Genomic DNA, 23,670 nt, shown 5'->3' with positions numbered 1-23,670 from the left:
ATAATATTACCATCATTTATCATATGGAGTTTCTAAACATTCCTCAATAAATCATACAATTTATTTACTGCAGCTCATCATCTCAAGTCTTTTGACACAATTTTTTTATCAAGTTAAAAATATATATATATATATATATATATATATATATATAAAAGAAGAGATTTATAGGGGCGAGGAGTCAGAAATCAACTAGATCAACTTTAATATGAAATTTTTGTGTGTAATGATATCTATTACAACACTCCAGGTTAGCTGCAAACATTTTGCTCAGTGCCCTCCTTTAGATGATGGACCAGGTTTATGTACATATATCTTTCACAAAACTTCACTTTGATGTGTGCTTTTCCTGGATTATTTCACTATGTTTTTCTTACATTGTTAAATATTTCTACACACTCAGGGTATGACAATGTATCAACCTCTTGTTTGTTTTCTTGACTTCTGTTCTTTTAATTTATATTTTATTAATATTTAGTTAAAAGAAGGTTATTTGACTCTCTCCTTATGGCATTATTTGATTATTTTTACACTTTCCTTTGTCTTGCTCTACAATAAAATACATTTCATCTTGTTTGATTTGCTGCCCCTATGGTATTCAACTACTTCAAATATTTTAAGTCTTATTCCTGAGAAAACTATAACTTCAATTAAGTGACGAAAGACACTGTTACATCAAAAAGCTTAAAAAAATTAAACTTCTCCCTCTTTTATATAACCCATAGTTAAATTCATTCTACATTACAAACTGTAATAGCATTTGTAAATGGAATATGGAATAACAACTGACCATGTTGTTATAAATATTTTCTTTGATATTGCTTGTACTACAATATTGGGCCTAATGTGTTAGCTTCAAGTAATAGAAATCACTAGGTGGAATCACTAGGTAGTATCATAAGTCAAATATCGTATGATCCAGTGTCAGGTGTCAGAAGTGCACGATATCAAATGAAAGGTACTATGGTTAGTGTATGAAGAAACAGAGAGCCCCTCTAAATAATTATTTTAATCTTATCCATAACTTACAAATGATTCATCTCTTCTGAACACAGAATTCATGAAAAATTGAGCATCTAACTCGGAACATGATACTGAGTTGGTCTTCATTATACTGAGAACGAAACTTGCAGGACAGCAAGTTTCACTATGTAAGGAAATATAAATGCATTCTGAGCAATTATTAATTCTACAAGGAGGCCTGTCACCTCTTTATTAGTTAGGGGATTAAGTTCAGATTTCCCTTCTGGCAACACAATTTATTATAGATCCAGGTTATAACTGAATTTCTCAGATATTCTTTCTAATTGATTGCATCTGCAGAAGTTTTTTTTTTTTTTTCAAATTTTTAAAATATATTTTAACCATGTAGCTCCTTCTGCAACAATGAATTAAACCCCAAAGAGTTCTAAAAATAATAATATTTAGAAAAAAATGGAATGCAGAAATTAATAACAAAACTCCACCAGTTTTCAAAGCCCCAGCAGTGCAAGGTGTCACTACTTCAGAATCCAACAGGAACTGAAATTTTGTAATGTTCCATCATCCAGAACAAAAATTCCACAAAAAGTAATTGCACATTAGTTGCCTTCCCTGATTCTTGTTATTCATTTCTTCCTTCAAGTTATACAGGGATGACCTCAGTCCTGTAAAGAAAGAAGTCAATTATAAATTGGTGTAAGTGGGTATAATTCCCATGCAAGTCCTAAACTATATTCAGCAGTGACATAAGCAATGCTAATTGTCATCCACTGGGTATAAATTATAACATAATGGATATAACCAGCATCAAATTTAAGTCTGTGATCATACAAAAGTACAACATATGCACCAGATTTTAATATGACCTCAGCACCAGGACGATCTCATTCACAGTTTGTCCTAAGATTCTGATCTTGACTATTGAAGGCAATGGGAATCAAACTGGAAATCAAGAAAGGAGAAAAATGTAGGAGAAGCAAGTAAAATCTTTCCCTGCTAAAACTAAATGACACCCTTGTGAACTTCAAACCTCTGAAGGAAGGGGGGAAAAAAAAAAAAATCAACCTTTGTGTAAGTGAAACACCCAAATGATGTTACACCATTTTTTCTACATGTTTACAAGGCATTTCAATAGTATTAAGGAGTGCCGTCAGTTGTAGTCAAATACTACTGCATTGTGGTTAAAGAACTCATTGGCTGGAGTTAGAGTGAAAAAATACTTGGTAATACAGTGTCCTCCCATTCTATCATCTGAAGCTTGTATTTAACTAACATTATGAGTCTGGATTCTACATTTGAAGAAAATCCTCTGATGACAGTCTAAATCTATAATATCCCAAGAATTTCTGAACATCCCTATTTTGTCTTAAGAGCTAGGGATAGACATTACACATAAACCAGTTTAAGTGATCAGAAACTGGTTTAAATTTGTAACAGAACAGATGTTCAGTGCACATAAACCAATTTGGAAATAGCTAAAACCGGTCTGAGATAAATCTGGTTGAAAATAGTATCAGACTTAACTGATTTGGATCAAACCAGTTTATGCAATGTCTGTCCCAGAAACCTTCCTGGTTTAAGTTAAATCAGAGCCCCCCAGAATCCCAGTTATTTCTTGGGTTAAATTTAGCTCTGGGTCTAGTTATATGGGCAAAGGAAGTGAGGCATGATTTGTTTAAAGCCTCAGTCCTGAACTAAAAATCAGGCATGTGCATCAATTCACCTGCCCAAAACTCCACAGAAGTCAATCCCATGCATGCAGAGTTCTGAATCCCCTCAGGGATCAATCCCTTAATTTCTCTGGTAAAATGCTCTGTGCCTCTATAGTCCTCTATCCTATCCACACTAGAATTAATTGTCATTTTCAAAATGCTTTGGATTCATGCAAAAGAGTTTTGAGGTTATATATATGTAATGTTCAAGAGGTCGTTTTCTTGAATAGATACCTGCATAAAAATTATTCTTCAGCATGTCAGGAAAAGCTCATACTGACCAGAAACCAATCTGAAGTCCAGTCTATATATTATCTACATTTGGAAAGGAAGCAGTTTTCTTTTGCTGAAAAATGCTTTCAAGCACCTAATTTATTCACTTTTATTTTTCTCCATAAGACTTGTTGGGGGAAAAATGCTTTTACAGTATCTACTTAATCTTTTCTTTTAGTTGACTTTCAAGATGTGCTTAATTGATCAAAAAGGCAAATTCCAAGTACCTTATATTAATAAGTACAAGGCATCATGCATTATTCAATAGGCTGACCTATATGCAAATAACAAAGCAGAAATTTTAAAAGTAAAAGTAATTTTATTGGTCTTTACTCCCTCTCATATCACAATTCGGCATGTTAATTCTGAATCTACACATTTAGAACAGAGTGTGTAAAGTGATATTTTGTTTCCTTGCTTGTTTGCTTTGACTGATCCTGAGGCAACATGGTCTAGTGCAGTGATTCTCCACCAAGGTGCCAGGGCACCCTGGGGTGCAGCAAGATTCTTTGAACGGGGCTGCAGGAAGTGTGAGGAGATAAACAATGTGTGAGGAAATAAGCAGCAAAGGGTAGACTCAGGCTTTCGATGCTGGATGACTTCCTCATCTCCACTGCCTAGCCCCTCTGGAAGGAGATAAGCACTGTAACAAATGAACTAGTTTTTTAAATGGGGTGCTACTCAATTCACAAAAAGTATGGAGTGGTGGCTTGAGTCTAACAAGGGGTGCCTTAATGCACATTGAATTGAGTCACACTTAAATGCTTGCGTAGATGCTCCCTAAAGGTCCCAGTGTGCCATGACCTTTAAAAAACAGTGTGTGCAGTTTTTTTTTCCCAATGTCACCTTATCATTACATGTATTAAGCCTTAAGCTCCAATTAAAATATACCACTCACCTTATCATTACATGTATTAAGCCTTAATCTCCAATTAAAATATCCCCCCTGCCTTTGAGATTGTGTATAGGCAGCCAGTATCTATAAACCCTATCTTTATTTTTTCATATTGGTATATGTTTTTAAAGGTTTATTTTATTTATAACTTCATATATGAATAAAATACGCCTTACCATTGGATAGGAAACAAAACCTGTAGCCTTGTTGCTGAGGGATGGTAAATAATAAGATACTTGTAAAGAATGGAGAGGATTCAAGATTTAAACTGCCTCTAGAAACCTCTGGTCTATTTATTAATGCAGTGCCTGAACTGCAGTTCTCTAATGAGGAATAATAAATTTTGCAGACACTTCTATTTCCAACAAAAATCCCTAATGGAAAAGAAACAAATAGCAACACAATTCTGAATGCTGGCCTTTTGGTCAAGTGAACGCTATCACCTGTGTGCTGCTGTGAGGTTGTTACTTGTCTTTGATATTCATTGAGAGAAACCACTCTTCTCCCAAAAGCCCAAACTGCTCACTTGTTCACTCTCAATCCCCAGTTGAAGAGCTTAGAGTCTATATTGGATATTGTCAGTAGTTCCTGCTCTTTTACCTTACAAGGGACATAAATCTAGGCCAACAAAGACCTTTTGCAGTTTCTTGCAAACAATAATATATTATTCTTCTCATTTTGATCAGGGTGTCAAGAATAATAATTGTACTATTTCATCATCTCTCTCTCATCGTTTCTTATCAATTAGATTTCAACTACACAATATCAGAACAAAAAAGTGGGGGAGGGGAGTTGTAATTTAGTAGGGTTTATGATCCAGTTACGTGGCATTAATTCACCATTCAAATCACCAACTGTCTAACATGAATAACACTAGTCATCTAACATTACTGTCTGCTATTTTGTCTTTGAGCACATTCTGTATAATGAAAATTTATACTTAATTGTGAGTATACATTTTTAAGAGGATTGATGTGCTAAAATGCATAGATTTATAACATAGAAGTATTATAACTATAAGAAATATTATTTATCCCATAGGAACACGGATTTCACTTGCACGAGTTTACTGTTAAACTAACACCATCAAATAGACTATGGCTGTTGCAAAATGCTTGAGTGATTATAGGAAAACTTCAAGGGATTTCAAAGTTTGGTTTTCATTGGGACCCAAAACCCAGAAGCTTATTCAAGCTTGATCTGCAATATAATGGGGCACTTGAATTCATTCAACTTTCACCTGCGTTCTCCGTTCTATTAGCATGCCACATTCTCTTCCATATTTTTATAAAGTTATATCTGGAATATGTAATATGCAGATAAAGTGACAAGGGAAGAATACCAGTAGATAACAGAATGTGGTTGATCATTAGCATAGTAAGGAGCTGGGTAAGTCTGATTGGCCATTGGATGGTCAGTCTCCACAAATTGAAATAATTAAGAGAAGTTTCAGGTGCTTTTTAAAACTGAACTCAGAGTATTAATAGGTTATATTTTCCTGATAAATTAAGTTAAAAGCCAGCTCTGGAACAGGGGTCAGCAATTTTTTTGGGCAGAGTGCCAAAACACCCCAACCTTGACTTCGAAGATGCTGGCATGCCAAGGGCAGACAGCAGGGGAGTCGCAAGGGGCCTAAGCCTTGTTGTGGCAGTGCAGCTTTGGGCCCTTCCTTGAGGCACCCGAGCCAAGCAAAATGCCTTTGCATGCCAAGCTCTGGCATGCATGCCGGGGGTTTCCTACCCTGCTTCAAAATGTTCCTGTGACTATCTGGGGCTAAAAGTGACTGAATTGTGTATCCATAAAAGGCAGATCATGATACCCTTGTTTGACATTTTTTACTTATCTTTTCCCACAAATGCATTGTTCCCTTTGTCAGCCCTCGTTTTTATAGACCACAAAATTCACAAAACTGACAGGTGGACTTGGCAATTATTTTGTCCATGTTTAAGTAGGTTAGAAATTGCAATGAAAAGAAACAAAAAATGAAACAGCTGTTTGGCAAAGGCTTTTCTCTGGCAATCACAATTCAATTACTTTTAAAGCATATTGGAGGACCATCGTGTAAACCTTAACACATTTGTATTCTAAACCTTATAGGCTCAGTACTCAGCTTATGCTGGTACAATTTTAGTGGAGCTAAGGGCAGTGAGAGGTGAAGGGAGCCATGTTTCTGCTCTCCTAATTCTGAGCTGATGTAATTTAGAGAAACCCAAGTGACTATTAAGATGTGCAATAATGAGTCTGTGCACCTTATGCTCTGTACAGGCCCTCAAGCCTGTTATATTCTCTTTGTAGGTTATGTGGGGAGAAACAGGTGGCCTCGAGTCAACTACAACAACTCTATGCCTATCAGTGATTCTCACAGGGCAGACGAAAAGTCTGGTTGCCAATCAGTGTCCAGGATTAAAATTTAAAAGTTCACTTGAGCCTTCTGACCTATTGCAATAGAATTATTAAGGCAAGCCATTTTAGCTAACAGCACATAAGGGTATGACTTGTCTGTCATTATATCCAGCTACATATGACCCTGCAGCCTAACTGACAAGGTGACCACTAATAGCTTTCAACAGAAGCCTACAACAAGGTTTGAAGTCAAGCCTCGAAAGCTATAGCAGGGTGTCATCATTTCTGCCATCCCAGCACATCTAAGATTGAAAAATGAGTTCTATTTTAATGCTAGAAATGAAGCCTGTGAATGGTTAGCTCTATAATGTAACTATACTATAAAGCCTAAATTAAAAAAAAGTTCAATAAATATACAGGAGACATTGTTAGACAAGATGTGTGTACTATGACAAACTTAAAATTACCTTAGAGTGCTTTAGTACTTGCTTCATGTTGCTAGATTTCCATCCATTAGCAGAATGAGATAGGAAGGAAGTCTTATGTTCATCGAAAACACCTATTTCCTAATGTGGACAGCAGTGATTTAGTTCCATTAAAAGTAATGGAGTGAGACTGCCTGTGAAGACTGCACAGAACATTGGGCACTAGCAAATATTACCAATGTGGGTAATAATAAACTTGCAGACTATTTTGGCTCACAGTTGAACAGAAGTTTCATTAGATTAAAGATTTAAACTTTAAACATGTTCACAGAAAACAGCATGAGAATCTGCTAATGTTTATTTGCAATCACTACACTTCCTAATAGAGCCCAACTTACATGTATGCAATGTTTCCTCTGTGTTTTATACAGTGCATATTAGATGTGATTCTAGCAGTGTAGACAACAGGGTCTCTGACGCACCACTGACAAACTATAGATTTAAGTTAGAACCACTTACATAAACCACTACTGTAATGCAGCTGTTCTTTAAAGGTAATTTTAAAAGAAGGTCAAAGAGAGAGAGCATGCGCAAGACTGACTTCTTGTGCCGAGACCTTGAAGTTTAGGTTTCACTTTGGTGTCTTTTTTCTTAAAAAAAAGAGAGTCTGTAAATTACCAAACTGAAATAAAATAGAAGAAGAGTAGAAACATGAATCAAAAGGGGGAAAAAACCTACAAAAACGGCATTAGGAAAGTGCTTCAATTTAGATTTTTATTCTGAGCACCTTAAAAAAAACCCAAAGCTCAGTTCCCATGGAAAATGTCTACTAAACTGACACTTCCAGTTTTGAAATGCTGCAGCATTTTACACAGGCAAGACAGGCTGGCAGAAGAGCTAACAGTATACAACTAATTACAGTGAAATTGCTGGTTCAGTGTTACCTACTAGTTCAATGTCCACTCAGAAGAAGGCCTATAATCATGATAGCACTGGAAATAAAAGACTTCCTGAACTCACTGGGGACTGCAGTTGGGAGAGATCCAGAGGCTACATGAAAAAAAAGTGGCAGGGTCCAGAGAACTTCCTAAGAACTTTCCTGTTGGCTGGGGAGGAAAAGATCAGCCAGCAATCAGCTTGATAAATTAGCATTGAAACACAGATAGCTGAGGAGAGCGGTACTCTGTTGCTGTGAGGAAATCACTGGAGGTACAGTGGGATGTAGGCAAATGGCCTGAAGGCACGTCATAGACTAGGACTTTTCAGTACCTGCGAACTGTATTATTGTAGTAGGAAATGTCTTATCTTTCATTATAGTATAAAATACTCTTGCTTCAGGTATTTTCATCTTTCTGTTCATGGTGGCCTCAAGGGGAAATAATGGCACACAATTTAAAGGGAATTATTTGGGTTTTTTAAGGGAAACATATACAGAGCTGGTGGAAGTATTTGCAAGGCTGCCTCATAGGATGATGTTGTCAACCAGTGTGTTCCAGGTATCAGAGGAAAATGGTCCAAATGCCTAATCTAGAGTTAGAACACTGGAGTTTAATTTCCTGCCCTATCACAGATAGAATCATAGAAACTATCTATCGATCAAACATCATCCTCAACTAGATCATCCCATCCAAGGCTTTTTATAGCCAGGTCTTAAAAACCTCCAAGGATAGAGATCCTACAAACTCTCCGAGAAGCCTGTTTCAGTGATTTACTACTCTCCTCGTGAGGATTTTTTCTCCCTAATATCTAAACTCAACTTTCCTTGCTGCAACTTCAAACCATCGCTCCTTGCTCTGTCATTTGCCACCACTGAGAACAGTCTACCTCCACCCTCTCTGGAATCACTGTTCACATAGTTAAATGTTGCTATTAAACCCCCCTCAGTCTTCTCTTCTCCAGACTAAATAAATCCAATTCCCTCAGTCTTTCCTCATAAGTCATGTTTCCTAGCCCTCTAACCATTTTCATTGCCCTCTGCTGGACTCTCTCCTATTTGTCTGCATCCTTTCTATAGTTTGGGTTCCAAAACTGGACACAGTACTTCAGATGGGGCCTCTCCAGTGCCGGGAATAATTACTTCCTTCAATCTTCTGAGAAATCTCCCTCAACACTCATAATGAAGCCCAGTATGCTGTTACACTTCTTGGTAACAAGGGCACATTGCTGGCTCATATTCATCTCATTTCCCACTGTCACCCCCAACTCCTTTTCTGCAGAGCTGGTGCTTAGTCAGGCAGTCCCCAGTCTGCACCAGTGCATGGGATTATTCTGTCCTAAGTGCAGGACATTGCACTTGTCTTTCTTGAACCTCATGTGATTTCTTTTGATCCAATCCTCCAATTTGTCAAGGTCTCTCTGAATCCCAGCCCTACCCTCCAGTGAATATACAGCCTCTTGAATTAGTGTTGTCAAAAAGCAGTAATCTTTAGTTCAATATTTACATGAGAGAAGGCATCAACCATCTCCCTAGGGTTTATCCTGGGTCCAATACTGTTTAATATATTGTGACTCTATTTCCCACTTTGAAGTATGTCAAACTGCCTTTGAGATCCAGTATCACCTGAGGGGAGAACAGGGGTGTGGAGTGCTAGAGCACATGGGAGTGCAGGAGGGGAGGAGACCAGGGGAGGGAAAGTGAAATAGTTCTGTTTTCATTCGACAGTCCTTTTTTAAACCTCTGTGCCAGGCTCTCTGCTGAAAACAGGGCAAAAGTCTTCTTTTGACCAAATCAATGGGACACCAGGTTAAGTGTTTAAAAATGGACTGTTCTAGTGACAACATGGCTAAATTTGCAAATAGAACCAAGTGGGATGGAGATGCAGATGTTTTGAAGAATAGGATAAGGATTCAAAATGACATTGATAAACTGGAAAATGGTCCAAAACTAATCAAATGAAATTCAGTAAGGACAAATGCAAAGTTCTTCACTTAGGATGGAACAATTGGATGCACAACTATAAATTGGAGAATGAATGCAAGACTACAAGTTAAATACTAAACAATAGTATGGTATTTCTACAAGAGAATTCAACAGCATACTTTGTTATATTACCAGAAGTGTCTCCTGCAAGTCCAAGGAAGATATTCTTCTGCTCTAATCAGCAAAGGTCTAATCCCGAAACTGGAGAAGAGGAGGTTATGGGGAGATTTGGTAACAGTCTTCAAATACAGCAAAGGTGATTGTAAGGAAGATGGTGATGTACTGTTCTCTGTGGACACAGAGAACAGGATAGAAAGTAAGTATCTTACAGTGCACCAAAGAATTTACATTAGGTATTAGGGGATACATCTACATGTCCAATTAATACAAAGCAATAAGCTCTGGCACATATCACACCAGTGTATTGCTCCTGGGCACATTTACATGTGCATTGGGGACTGCAGCACATTGAGTCGGGTCAGAGCAAACCCAGCTAGCAGAGGTTTCCTGGAGTCTACCTGCCAGCCTAGGGCTGCTCTGACTTGGCTCAATGTCCTGTGTAGGGGCTTACTGGGGCACAAAGGCTGCTTCAGTGTGGGGCCAGCTGACAGGCAGCCCTCGCACTGAAGCACCCCCATGCCCTAGCCAGCCCCATCAGCATCTACATGCGAGTTGCTGCACAGTAAATAACACAGTAATTCAGGGTAGTATTTCTATTTACAAGTACTAACCTATGGCAGTGCTTATTAGTTTACTGTGACTTAATAGGGCCACACGTGTAGACATGGCAATTTTACTGTGGAGCTAATTAAGCAGCATTTCAGTAAGCATGTGTACGTGCCCCCAGGAAGAACATTTTAACTATGAAGGTAATTAAAGAGAACATATTGCCTAGAGAATTTGTAGAATCTCCATTACTGGATGCTTTCAAGAGTAGGTCAGACACATCCTTGGATGAGATGGTTTTTGACAGGGAAGACACTGCCTGAGCAGGAGGTTGGATTAGACAATGTCTTGAGGTTTATTTCTCTATTACTTTTAGGGGGACCAAGGATAAGTCAATCTCTCTCTGTGCTTCACTTTCCTACCTGTAAAACAGATATGATAGCATTTTCTTAAGTGGGTCTTTTGAGAATAACTGCACTGAAGATTGGAGGTGCTCAAGCACTATGGTAATAGAGGATTTATAGGCACTTAAGATACATGAAGGTGACTAATGTATCCCAATGCCCGGAAGTGGAGTTGCTTACTTTATTTTACTTTTGACTTCATGCATTAAGCTTGCTAATACATCAGTCCATTTTGGCCAGGCCCTTTAATACACCCCTTTTAAAATGGCAAAATAAATTAACAATGGAAATAATGCACAAAGGCCCACATTCAAAAAGAAATGTGTGTGTGCCCATTGCTTTTTAGTTAGAATTTATATGCCTTTTCTCTGCTGTGCAATTCAGCAAAGTCCTACCTAAATGTTTATGTGCATGCAAAGTTTTGGGTATTTCAGCACAGAATTATGCATCCCAGAGCTTAGTTGATAATGGATCTAGTATTGAAAAAAAGGTACCTAATATGCATGCTTAGCAAGTCTGCCATTTTGAACGAGATGCATACTCTAACAATTTTGTTCTAGAGCCTCCTAACCCTAACAGGGTGCGTCTACACATGCATTTGACCTGATATCAGTTTACTTGCGAATAAACTACTCATGAGTAAATGCTCCCAGGCAAGCATCTACATATGCAGGGAACTGGGAACAGTTTGCAGCTCTAGGTACCCCCTGGGAGCCATCCCACGGGCTGATGGAGAGCACTGGGCTAGGAGACAACTGTCTCCTGGCTGAGGCTGGGACATTGCACCTTGTTCCTGGGGGAGGTGCCTGCTGCCAGGGTGGGAACAATGTCCCCCTGCCCTGGAAGCAGGGAGTTCCTGGCCCCAGCTCCCTAACTGGGGACAGGGAAGTTGGAAGGAGCTGCAGAAGAGGGATAGGTCTCCACCTCCTACCCTGATCTGCCAGTGGGGCACCTAGATAGCTCACTGCTAGCTGCCCCACTGGTGGATCAGGGCAGAGGGCTGGGACCTGTCCCTGACTGGGGAAGTTTCCAGCACCTGCTCCACAATCAGAAGACAGATTCTAGGGAGCCTGTTCCTCACTCAGCTATGTAAGCATGTAGCTGGGTGGGAAACAGGCTGGAAAGCCTGTTCCCTACTCAGGTCCCTGAGTGTGGAGCTGGGCAGGGAACAGGCTGAGTAACTTGTTCCCAGCTCAGGTCTGTGATGATGGAGCTGGGTGAGGAACAGGCTGGGGAGCTTTGCGGCTCTGCAGGCTGGGAGGTAAGGATCTCTCAGTGCGGCCCTGTGACTGTGGAGCTGGTACTGGGAGAAAAGGGTCTCCCACCCTCCACACTCTGCTCTCAATCTTGGAGCAGTGGGCTTGGAGCTCCCTGCTGCTGGGGCAGGGGGACAGCTCCCACTCAGGCTCTGCTCGAGGAGCCTGCCCATGCAGCAGGCAGCTCCCAGGGGCAGGGAGCAATCCCAATCAGGTGTCTACAGATTTGCTCCCAATCAGGTGTCTACATAAGCATTTCTGTGCCATTACTAATCACAAGTAAATTTGCTACTTGCATTTGCAGGTAGCAAATTTATTAATGATTAGTGAGATTTACTGCACAGTAAGCATGTGCATGTGCATGCATGTGCAGATGCACATGCTTACTGTGCAATAAACTACACTACTTCACAGTAAAGTATTGTGTAGATGCACCCACAGTTTGAACCCACACCTCTCACTTAGGGAGTTTTAGCCACTCAGAATATGGAATAGGCAGGGACCAAGGTGCTAGTTTCACTCAAGGTGGATTATGGAATCCCAAAATTTATAAAAGTCATGGGTCTAGAAAGAGAGGACAGAATAGAGAGCTTGCCTTTGCAAGTAACATGCCAGGAACACTCCAGGCATGCGGGTGCTCTCTTTGAAGAGACAGATCCCTGGTTTCTGCCCTCCACCTTTTAAGGATAAAAAATTTCAACAACATTAAGAAGTGGGAAGAAAACCCCAAGGGGAGAGCTGTGCTCACTAGGCTACAGGGCTATGTTATTTTTATTTTTTTGTTCTCCATTTGGTCCTATTCATAGGTGCTGAGAAGCCCAGCTTCAAAAGGAGGAATGCAGCATGAGTATGACCTGGTAGTTAGAGCATGTTCCTGGGAAGTGGGAGAAGCATGGAAAATATAATATATAACTTACAACCCAGATTTCTTACCATCTAGGCAAGTGTCCTAATCACTTGGTCACTGGGCTAAAGTAAGTGGGTTGTCCTTTGTTTGAGACTTGATAAGGCCAAGACATTAGTTTAGGTTTAGGCTGCAGTTTTTGCATTTGACTTCTGACTTAACAGAAACCCTAATGTGGGGCTGAAGATAACTACATAAAAGCCTCCTCACTCCAAGATGGGGGTAGAGTTCTAGACACGTGCTCCTATTCCACTTTTCCTGTTGGCTAGCCTATGTATCCCTCCGCATTGTGTGCTGTCTACTACATTATATGCTGACTACAGAATGCATGCATTTGTCTACATTGGAGGTATAGAGGCCCAGGATGTTAAATTCTTTATTTCAAATTCTACCACTTGGTCCACCTAAATTCTAGGCATAACAATACACAGCATCAGAGAGATAAAGAGCCTTAATGAATCAGGTCCAAATTGTATAGTCTATATTTTTTATTTGCAGGTTAACACTCATGCTAGTTCTTTTATAAAAGAAAGGAAATATTTCCTAAAGATACAGATAAAAAATGCAAGGTATTATCAATGAAACTTAAAAAACAATCATGTTTCTCCTTGTGTTATATTCTATGTATTTATTTTCCCTTGAGCAGACAGCAAGAAAAAGATGGATTTAAAACTTGATATGGAGTCATAAAGAATGGATAGGCTTTTAGACAGCCTGCCCAGGTCTGAATTTCGCCCCTACATTGCAAACATTTTGTAGTAAAGATTTGTGGACTTGTTCTGTAGTTCACTACTTTTACTGCACCAAGCATTCTTATGTCATTGTATAAATAAAAATGAATTAATAGAATAGAAATGGGAAGGGCTATCTCCAAACAGGTAATTTTAAAATAGATATCAGTAATTTCTTAACCTAGCTGCTCAAGCAGTCTAAAGGTTAAAAAAAGTATTACTGGCTTCTAGTGATACTGATAAAAGAACTGGCCCCTTACTTTGAGAGATCCTATGGTCTGATTATAACATTTGAACATCCCCACTATTAAAAATAGCATCCACTTTCCTTCCTATAGACTTCAGGGGTAATGTCATGCCAGTCCATAAACTAGCATAAGACATTATAAGTCAGTGGTTAAAACATCCCTCAAACACCTACAACTGCTGCAGAGACATTAAAAAGGGGGAAAAAAGGGATGAGGTATATAGAAACATATATGAAAAGAAGCTTTGAACATGAAAGAGTTTCTTTCCCTCAGAAAAACCTTGTGTAAACAGGCTTCATATCATGAGATAAGGAAAATGTGGAGTAAAAATCTAGCACAGGATGGAGCTATAATCTTTTTACAAATAGAGAAATATTTTTACATCAAATATGATAAATTAAAAAAGAAGTTGCACAAAAATTATAGCATTTGTAAATGGGAGACTAGAAGGTGGAGGTGGGGGGAGGGAATGGAAATAGCAGATCTCAGAAACTCCTCTACTTGCCAAAAATAAAGACAAAGGAAAACATTCATATCAGGAAACTATTCATAGATCCGACTCCTAAACCCTGCACTCCAAAGACTCCTCTCCCAAGAGAACCATTAAACTGGGTTTTGTACACCAGAATGTCAAATAAGTGTTTCTATTAAAAAGCAGTCAAAACAGGAACATGAAACTGAATGGAAAACCATCTATCATTGTCCCACTGAAAGGCAGATAATCGGTTGCTATTTAGGAGAAGTCAGGAAGCAAATAAAATAAACAAAATACCTGTTTTCCCTCCTCACTCAGCTCAGATTTGGCTCTTAATGCACTGAAGTCTCTCTCTCATTTTTGTAAGTCCTTACTACCTTGTGGTAAAAAGGAAGGAAAATTAGAAGTAGGTCTTTCTCAAAGACAAAAATGAATGTATAAGAGGATTTAAAGGGATGAAACTATTACATCCTAAGAATATTCAAAAGCTTCATCTTAAGAACATTTACAAACAAGGATAACCTCATATGAACAATCCCATTTTAGCCTCTATGGGTATGATCATGTACCACTATTTCTGGTGGGCAAATACAAAAATAACTGTATCCCACAAGGTCCGAATATGATAGTCATTGACTAAAGCCTCCGATTCCATCAGTCATGAAACCTTGTGGAAAGTATTGACCACAATCAGATAAACGTAACCATTTTTTGTAGAGGCATGGAGAGAGATCTATTTGCCACCTGAACTGGGGTCAAGCAAGGATGTGTCATTCTCTGTTCTCCATTTTCTGACAGTCATCTTAGTTCTCATTAATTACCACCTTCCTTCCAGAATTGACATTGACCAAACAGGTGGAGGGCTTTTCAGTTTGGGACGTTTCACTCAAAGACCAAAATATTCAAAACAACCATCCTTGACCTTTAATAAGTTGATGACTTATGTCATCCTTATTCACACTGAGCAAAACCTCCAGACTGCACTGGATCTCTTCAGAGAAGCTTACCAAATGTTGTGCCTCTCTCTTAACATCAAGAAGACTAAAGTGCTAGATCAGCCTGTTCTGTGCCATGAATGTGATACCTCCTCCCCAAATTACCATTGAGAGAGAGAGAGAGAGAGAGAGAGAGAGAGACCATGGAGGTAGTTGAGCACTTCCTACTTGGATAGTTACCTCTCTCAGAGAGTGAACAATGATGCAGATATCCAACACAGAATCCAATGCACAGGTATCTCCATTGGGAAATTGTTTTGGTATGTCTTAATTGATTGTGATCTCTGGAAAGAAACCAAGATCCAGGTCTACATTGAAGTCATTATTCCCACTCTTCTCTATGGATGCAAAATGTGGGTGACCTGCTGTCATAAACTCAAGAGCCTGAAGAAATATCATCAATTCCTCTGGAAAATCGTCCATGTCAAATGAGAAAAATTGCAGTGCAAATGCCAGCATCCTTGCTGAAACCAATGTTACCTGCATTAAATTGGTGATCCTCAAGCACCAACTTCACTGGGCCGGACATTTTGTGTAGATTTCTGACTCTTGACTCCCAAAACAAGTTCTCTACTCCCAGCTTAGCTATGGACTGAGATCTCATGGTGGCCAGAGGAAGATCTACAAGGACAAATTGAAGGCATCTCAAGAAAATAGATGCCAACAGCGAGGGGGGGGGGGGGGGGGGGGGGGAGCTGGCTGCTAACTGGCTCCATTGGTACTGCAACCTCAACCAAGCACCATTTCATTTTGAGGTAAAGTGTCTTGCCCTCAAGGCAGAAATGAGAGAGTGGAGAAAATTAAAAGAAAGGAATGTCAGCCTACTCCCCCTGTGGAAAGACATGCAACTACTGTAGATGGATCTTTATCTTGAGGTTTGCTTGAGGAGGGGTTTAAACCAAGTTCACCAGGGGAAGGAGACTAAAGCCCTGAGGTAAATGGGGAAGTGGGTGACCTGAACAAAGCACAACCAGGAGGTGGAAACAGAGGAGGCCTCCTCATTCTTCCTGAGAAATTAGGGCAATCAGCTAATTACCTCAGATGTCTACACCTGAATGGATGGAGCCCGGGAAACAAGAAGGAAGAATTGGAAGTCCTTGCAAATTACAGAATTATGACGTGATTTGAATAATGGAGACATGGTGGGGCAGCTTGTATGACTGGAGTACTTACATGAGTGGGTATAAGTTGTTCAGCAAGGACAGGCAAGGGAAAAGAGGAGAAGTTACTCTACATGCAAAATAACTGTATGATTGCTCAAATGATTGCTCCAAAGACTCCTCTCCCAAGAGAACCATTAAACTGGGTTTTGTATACCAGAATGTCAAATAAGTGTTTCTATTAAAAAGCATATAATATGAAACTGGAGACAGGCCTGTTGGAAGTCTGGGTTAGGGTCAGAGGAGAGAGAGCAAGAAGGATGATCTCATAGTGGGCGTCTGGTATAGACCACCAGACCAGGTGTCCTGCATTTAGGGCAGAACAATCCCTTACACTGATACAGACTGAAGATTGACCAGCAAAGCAGCAGCTCTTTAAGAAATGACCTGGGAATTACAGTGGACAATAAATTGAACGCAAGTCAACAATGTGTCCTTTTTGAGAAGAAGTCTAACAGCATACAGGGCTGCATTAGGTGACCTATTACCAGCTGATTGAGGGAAGTGATTATTCCCCTCTATTTGGCACTGGTGAGGCTACATTTGGAGTACTGTGTTCAGTTTTGGGCTCCTCGCTACAGAAAAGATGTGGTGGACAAATTGGAGAGAGTCCAGTGGAGGGCAATGAAAATGGTCAGGGGGCTGAGGCACATGACTTGTGAGAAGAGGCTGAGGGAACTGGGTTTATTTAGTCTGCAGAAGAGAAGTTGGGGGTGGGGGGATGGTTAATAGCAGCCTTTAACTACCTGAACAGTGGTTACAAAGAGGACGTGGTCAGTGGCGGCCGACGACAGCATAAGGAGCTATATTTTCAAGTTTCAGTAAGGGAATTTGAGGTAATATATTAGGAACAACTCTCTCACTAGGAGGGTAATAAAGCACTGGAACAGGCTACTGAGAGAGGTTGTGGAATCTCCACCCCTAGAGGTTTTAAGACCTGGGTAAAAGAAATCTTGGCTGGGATGATCTAGCTGGGGATGGCCCTGCTTTGAGCAGAGGGTTGGACTAGATGACTCCCTGAAGTCCCTTCCAACCCTAATGTTCTATGACTGGACTCTGAAGTCACCTCAAGACCCATCAATGAGCCATAGTAGAGGTCATCCTCAAATTGAGGGATTTCCAACAATATTTAGTGGTAGTGTTTTCAGGATCAAGCTGAGAGTTAGGAGCATCTGATGTTCTTAACCTGCAGCATCATAAGAGAAACTGTGTTGTAATATATTTTTATCCTCAATTTTAATATTTGTATGTTTATTCATTTCCTTATATTTAAAAAAAAAAAAAAAAAAGATAGAGACATGCTGCCAATATACTCTCTCTCTCTCTCTCTCTTAATAACAGTGTGTATTTTTTGTAGACAGGGGAAAAAACCCTGGAGGATGTTTTCACACCCTAACACACAATTTTTTAAATTAGCCGTAATAAAGGAGGCATCACCACTAAGTGAAGGCAAGTATTGAGCAGACCTCTTCAAAAATATTTGGACCATGTTCCAGAAAATTGAACTGAGTTTATTGATAGTTATAGCTCAAAGCTGAACTTTGTAGTGTTTGGGATGGGGTTGGAATAAAACAGACATAGGGTGAATTCCTTGTTTCATTGAAGCTAATTGCAAAACTCTCACTAACTGCAATAGAGCCAGGATTTTATCCCTGGTAGAGAAGTCCAGAAACATTTTCTCCTGGGAAATTATTTTGCTAACTTGCACTTTTAGATACAATCTGGTATATTCCACAGAAAAAATATTTCCTTTCAGGACTATTTTTATGATTCAATAGAGGAATTCATTTCTGACAGGGATGATTTAACACTATCAAACACAGAGACATATACCATTGTGCTGTGCCGGGAATTTATTTCAAACCTCTATTCTTTCTGCTAAATTATAATAATGATCTCTTGAGAGGCCACACAGGAGCACATCAGATGTGCTATCACCTGTAGACTTATAGGAATGGTCCACGTTTCATCACCCCAGTCAAAGCCTGGGAGGCACGAGGCCTGTGGTGTGTAGGCAAAGCACTGCTATTTCATCAGTGCAGCTGACCAGCTCTTCCAGTTGATATCAAAGAACAGATATCATCTCTAACACTTGGTTCTGATTTGCACTACTAGTCTCATCCAATCCTTTGAGTCAGATGAGCATGCAGTAATAATAAGTACGACCCTTAGCAATCTGTCACCATATAGTTTCTGGCTATGTACAAGATTTATCAAATCAGTAACCCTACAGCAACAAAATCCTTCCTGTAGAAGGTTGAGCTTGAAGGGGAAAACTATTGAGATTCTCATCCTCTTTGTCAAAGAAATGCAAATTAAAAATAGTAAATGATTTGAATCCCGATTCAAAGTTTATACAAAGCAGTGAAAAGATCCCATTAGCTTTAATGGTCATTAGATCAGAGCCTTAGAGAATAAAATAAAGTGGTGACGTTTCATAAAGAAATTGAGACTGCAGATTTTAAAAGGTCTTTGCAAACAAAGGGAAAACTGAACCAATTATTAAATGATAAAACAATGATGGAAGTTAACTAGGTGAAACAAAGGAACTGTTAAAAGTGGCAACAGAGCAAGCAGCCTTTTAGCTTTTCAGCTCATAAACAACAAGCAGGATGAGTGATAGCAGAATGCACATCCCTCAGGCTTAGTTTTTTCACATCAAATCATTCAAGCTGTCTAGAATTTCTGTCAAGATTTATACACAAATAACATCCCTTCTGATTTACTAAGTAAAATAAAAATTCTCAGACCCGGTAACTAAAAGAAAATACTGGAGGAATTAAAAGACTTTCTTTGGTATATACGGTCACTTCAAAAGAATTAAAAAACCAAAAGCATAACAAATTACTCCATTCAAAAACTATAAAAATACCAGGTCCACCTGAATAATTATTTAACATATTTAGAACAAACAGAACTTGCAACACTAATATTCAAAGTGGTGTGATGCCAGAAAAATTAGCAAACAGCAATCATATCAGTAGTATATAAGGAAAGGAAAAACTTGGTGCATTGAATTTTGTACAAATCCATTTCTCTAAACAGACTATCACTGTGACTCCTTCAACATATATCTACACCAGCCTGATATATTTATATTCAACTTTAAACATGAAGATGAGACTTTCAGAAAACTGAAATGATTGAAATAGACAGTAATTAAGTGAAATTAATGGAAAGTATTACTTTATTACTTTCTGAAAAAAAATAGTCTCTAAGGTTCTGTCACACGTCACTAAAGGATAGAGACCTGAGCTAATTGTCACAGAGATAGAGATAAGTTAATTATATGCTTATAATTTTCTCCTGCTGCAATAAGATTTTAGATTTCTATCAAAAACAAAGGCAGCATACACATGAGCATGGACATTTGTTTCCCTGGGGACAAGAAGCAGCGGCACACCTTGTGCTGCTGCTACTTGTCTCCAGGAAATGCTAGTGCCACATGAGCTCTGGCATGCAACAGGTTACCCCAGGTTGGGTAGAGGAGGTTGAGTCCAGCAACTGTGGGATCTTGGGGGCCTCAGGAAGCTGCAGCTGTGGTGCTCCTGCAGCTGGGAGCCTAGCCAGCAGTGGAAGCACGGCTCTGGCAAGCCGGGCTCTGGTTTTGGGTGGCATACACCGCCACCTTGTGTGCCACCCTGCCTTTTTTTTGTTGTTTTTTTTGTTTTTCTTAAGGCACAGGTTTTTTTGACCCTGGGATCTCCTGTGGTAAAAAAAAGAAACCCGCACTGCAAGGTAGCAGCATGGGGAATGCCTGCATGTGCAGTGTGTGTCTGCAATGCTACATACTGCACATCCACACTCATCTGGACACAGGCACAAAATGCCCCCATGTTCTATAGCAGGGGTAGACAATGTTTTTGGCTGGAGCTCCAAAAACATCCCAATCTTTACCCACACCTTGACTTGGTGTGCCAGAGGCAGAGGGCAGGGGAGTTGCAAGGGGCCCAATCCTTGTTTCATGCCATGCTCTGACACACATGCCTGGTGTTGCTGACCCCTGCTCTATAGAATCAGTTAGGTTTTATGGTTCTGAATGTGCTATATCATAACTTCCAAATAAACAAAAGAAATCTTGAAATCCTAAACTCCATGGCAAAGGCTACTGCCTAGATTCATTGATCTGCTCTTATTTTGATTTTTATATATGCTTAAATATATCCATTTAGCTTCAAGCAAGTGTAACCCTTCTGCTGGGCGCTGGTCAGCAGCACAAAGGCTGAGTTCACATTTTGGGATACCTTATACATTTATAACCATGGCTCAAGCCCCCACCCAGAAATCTGGGAACACTAAATTAATTACTGGGGTGTCCCACATAAACAAAAAAACCCAAACCCTCCTCACAAGCAATGTAACCAAAAAAAAAAAGCTGATTTAATACAGAAAACAGGGAAAAAAAACACCAAATGCAATGTGAAACACTGCTAACTACACAACATAGTCTATAGGATGTGCTGCGCCAGGTAGAAGCTGCTTGAGAGTGTGGTGGTGCAAGGGGTCCCTCAGTGCTCATAGAGGGATAGTTGTATGGCAATCTTTGCTCCCACAGAAAGGCTGTATATGCGTGTGGGAAGTGACTGCAGCTCCAGACAGCATGCACTCACACCACACTTCTGGGCTGGATTATATGGCCTGCAGAAATGAAAACTGCAGGAAAAATCCAAAGGAACCAGGTTGATTAATGGTTACAGCTGGCCCAAAACTGGAAAGATTAGAAACACCCAGGTTCCAACCCTGTTTAAGTTTCCAGGCCTAAATCCTACCCAGGAAACTCAACAAACCAACACACTTTCCCCAAGTATTAATCCCTTAAAACCTCAAAAAAGAAAAAGGGAAAGAAAAGGAGGAGAGAGGTATTCCCAGACATTGGGACAATACTCCTTCTCACTTGGAGAAGACTTCACTCTTCAGGAACCCCTAGCAGCTTCTCCTCTAAACCAGTCTAGCTCCCCTTATATTGCTTTGCTTTACATCACCCTGGCCTTATCCAGGCAGGGAGCACCACACACCAGTTCCTCTCCCAACCAATCAGTCAGAGAATTCCTCTGCTCTCCTGGCCAATGAGGCCAGAGGGTTTTACATATTATCCCCAGATACAGCCCCCAGCTTGCCATGTTCTGAGCACATGGCCAGAACACAGGGGCCATCTTTCCCACAAACTCCCCCCTGCCAAAAACCCCCACAGCACCAGGGGGGGGGGGGGGGGACGCTGTTACCCAAGCATTTAATTAGGGTGAAGTTATACATTATACTTAGATTGTACTACAATAAGACCACTTAAAACATAAGTATCCACACATTAAAGCACATTAGTGTGTGCTAAGTACCCTTTGAGCATCTCAAAGTGACTCCATTCAGATGAGGATTAACTCTGGGTCATGCTACCTAACTCATGTTAGAGTAACTTCAGCTTGTTCCATGAAGATAAAATGAACAATTTGCAGTCCTAAAGCATTCCATGGTGCACCAATCCCAGCCCTCTCCCCCTCCACCCAAAGGAGGGATAATGCTCAATTGCCTTAGTTCCTAGCCATGCCTCTTCTCTCCAGCCCTCTAGGCCAAGTACAGACAGTCAAAAAGCCCAAGGCTGAATGAATTCAGTCTTTGCAGGTTAGTCTAAAATGCAGAGATTAAATGAGAAACAAGTGGACAGACATTAAATCTGGATTCAGGTAATGCAGCCACATACCTGCAGCAGCTCAGGCCAAAAGCTGGGAGTAGGGGGAGCTGCTAGAACATGGCTTTCTGGTATGCAGCCAGCGTAGACTATACATTTGCTTCCTCTTCCTGCCACCCCTGAGGTCTCTGGGATTTGTAGTCCACAATCATAGCAGCAGGACTCTGCAGGGTTGCTCATCACTTCCTCTTCCTGCTTCCATGTGTCTCTGGGATTTGTAGTCCACAGTCACAGCCAGCACCAAGTTTTTAGCAGGGCAGCTCTGTACTTGGGGAATGGAAGTTTAACTTTGCTCCCTAGTCCTAGACCCCAGCTGGGGATTGCAGGGGCGGAGTCCCTTCCTCCTTCTCTTATCTGCTGGAGCAGACAGAACAGCCCAGACCAGGGCTGGAAAGCATGCTGGGGGACTGTGATTTAACCTCAACCAGGAAGGGATCTGGGCATAAATTTGTGCGACCCAAATCAGTTAAGTCTGATACTACACTCAAGCAGGTTTCTCTTAAACCATTTTCAAAATGCCTAAAATTGGTTTATGTGCACTGAACTTCTGTTCTGTTACAGGATTAAACCGGTTTCTGATTACTTAAACCAGTTTATGTGTAACTTCTGTCCCTAGCTCTAGTGGCAAGACAGAGATGTGCAGGCAAGAAACAGTATTAACCCTTAATGTGCTCACCACATGTTTTAACTTTAACACTACTTAGCATTCCAGGCATCTAGTATGGTCAAAGTCTAGCATGTAACTTTATCCCAAGTGTTGGTAAAATAAATAGGAGTTAAGAGTCACAGCCTGGTATGCAAGTGGCTGGTGGCAGGAAAAGGTGAGGGCAACATTCCCCCATTACTCCTCATGCTGCTGGTGGAGCAGCTGGTACAGAAGTCCCATGGGCAGCAGCAGCAGCAACAAGTTTCACCAACACACTGTCCTCCCATGCTGGATCTGACCAGGGTGGCTCCTACCTGTTCCAGTGTTGCCAGGTTGCAGCCCCATGCCTGCTGCTGTGGGTGCACAAATCTGAGGGAGTATGTGTCCTTCATACCCCACACACCCACCCCCTGCCCCACACACTGGGAGGATGGGGTCTAGGGGTGGGGGGAAGTGAGTCAGGAGAGAGGGGCACCATCAGGGCTGGAGGGAGTAGGGGGCTGTGGGTTGAGAGTGATGGGCAACAGCAGAGTCAGGGGACTGTTTTTTACTTAGACTATTTATCGGGTTGGGACTGGCCATCAATGTTTACAAATGGGTCCGGGTACAAAAAAGGTTGAGAACTAATGATATATAGATTACTACTGTATAAGCCAGGGGTGTCAAACATATGGCCTGTGGGCTGGAGGCAGCCTGGGGCACCATTCTATCTGGCCTGCCAGTAGTTCAGTGGGCTACTGGAAGTTGGTGGCATTGTCAATAGTGTGTGACCTGCCACAAAATTTGGGGTCCTTGGACCCTGATGGATATGGCCATTTGTGGGCAGGGTAGTGAGCATGGGTTATGCAGATACAGCCCTTGCTTGCCCTACTTGAGAGAGCCCTGTTCCATTGCCCAAACACCCACCTGTGCTTCCATTTGTTCCTCTATATGCACTGCTGCCCAAGCCCCCA

General features: G+C 40.6%; 1 long non-coding RNA gene across 3 annotated transcripts; it reads right to left on the bottom strand.

Annotated features, from left to right (window-relative positions):
* Nucleotides 1–809: 809 nt before the first annotated feature.
* LOC102373976 lies at nucleotides 810–22,203 on the bottom strand. Of its 3 annotated transcripts, XR_323520.1 has the most exons (5): nucleotides 22,084–22,203; nucleotides 14,531–14,610; nucleotides 9,682–9,838; nucleotides 6,672–6,770; nucleotides 810–1,646 (listed from the first exon to the last, which is right to left on the bottom strand). It is a non-coding gene; the product is annotated as an uncharacterized LOC102373976 (long non-coding RNA). The 3 variants fall into 3 exon arrangements; XR_323519.1 differs by lacking the exon at nucleotides 6,672–6,770 and having other exon boundaries at nucleotides 9,669–9,838; XR_323518.1 differs by lacking the exon at nucleotides 6,672–6,770 and having other exon boundaries at nucleotides 22,084–22,202.
* Nucleotides 22,204–23,670: the final 1,467 nt, after the last annotated feature.

The sequence above is a fragment of the Alligator sinensis genome, unplaced genomic scaffold (genome assembly GCF_000455745.1).
Source record: "Alligator sinensis unplaced genomic scaffold, ASM45574v1 scaffold122_2, whole genome shotgun sequence".
Classification (NCBI taxonomy): Eukaryota; Metazoa; Chordata; order Crocodylia; family Alligatoridae; genus Alligator; species Alligator sinensis.
This window is presented reverse-complemented; position numbering and strand designations above follow the sequence as displayed.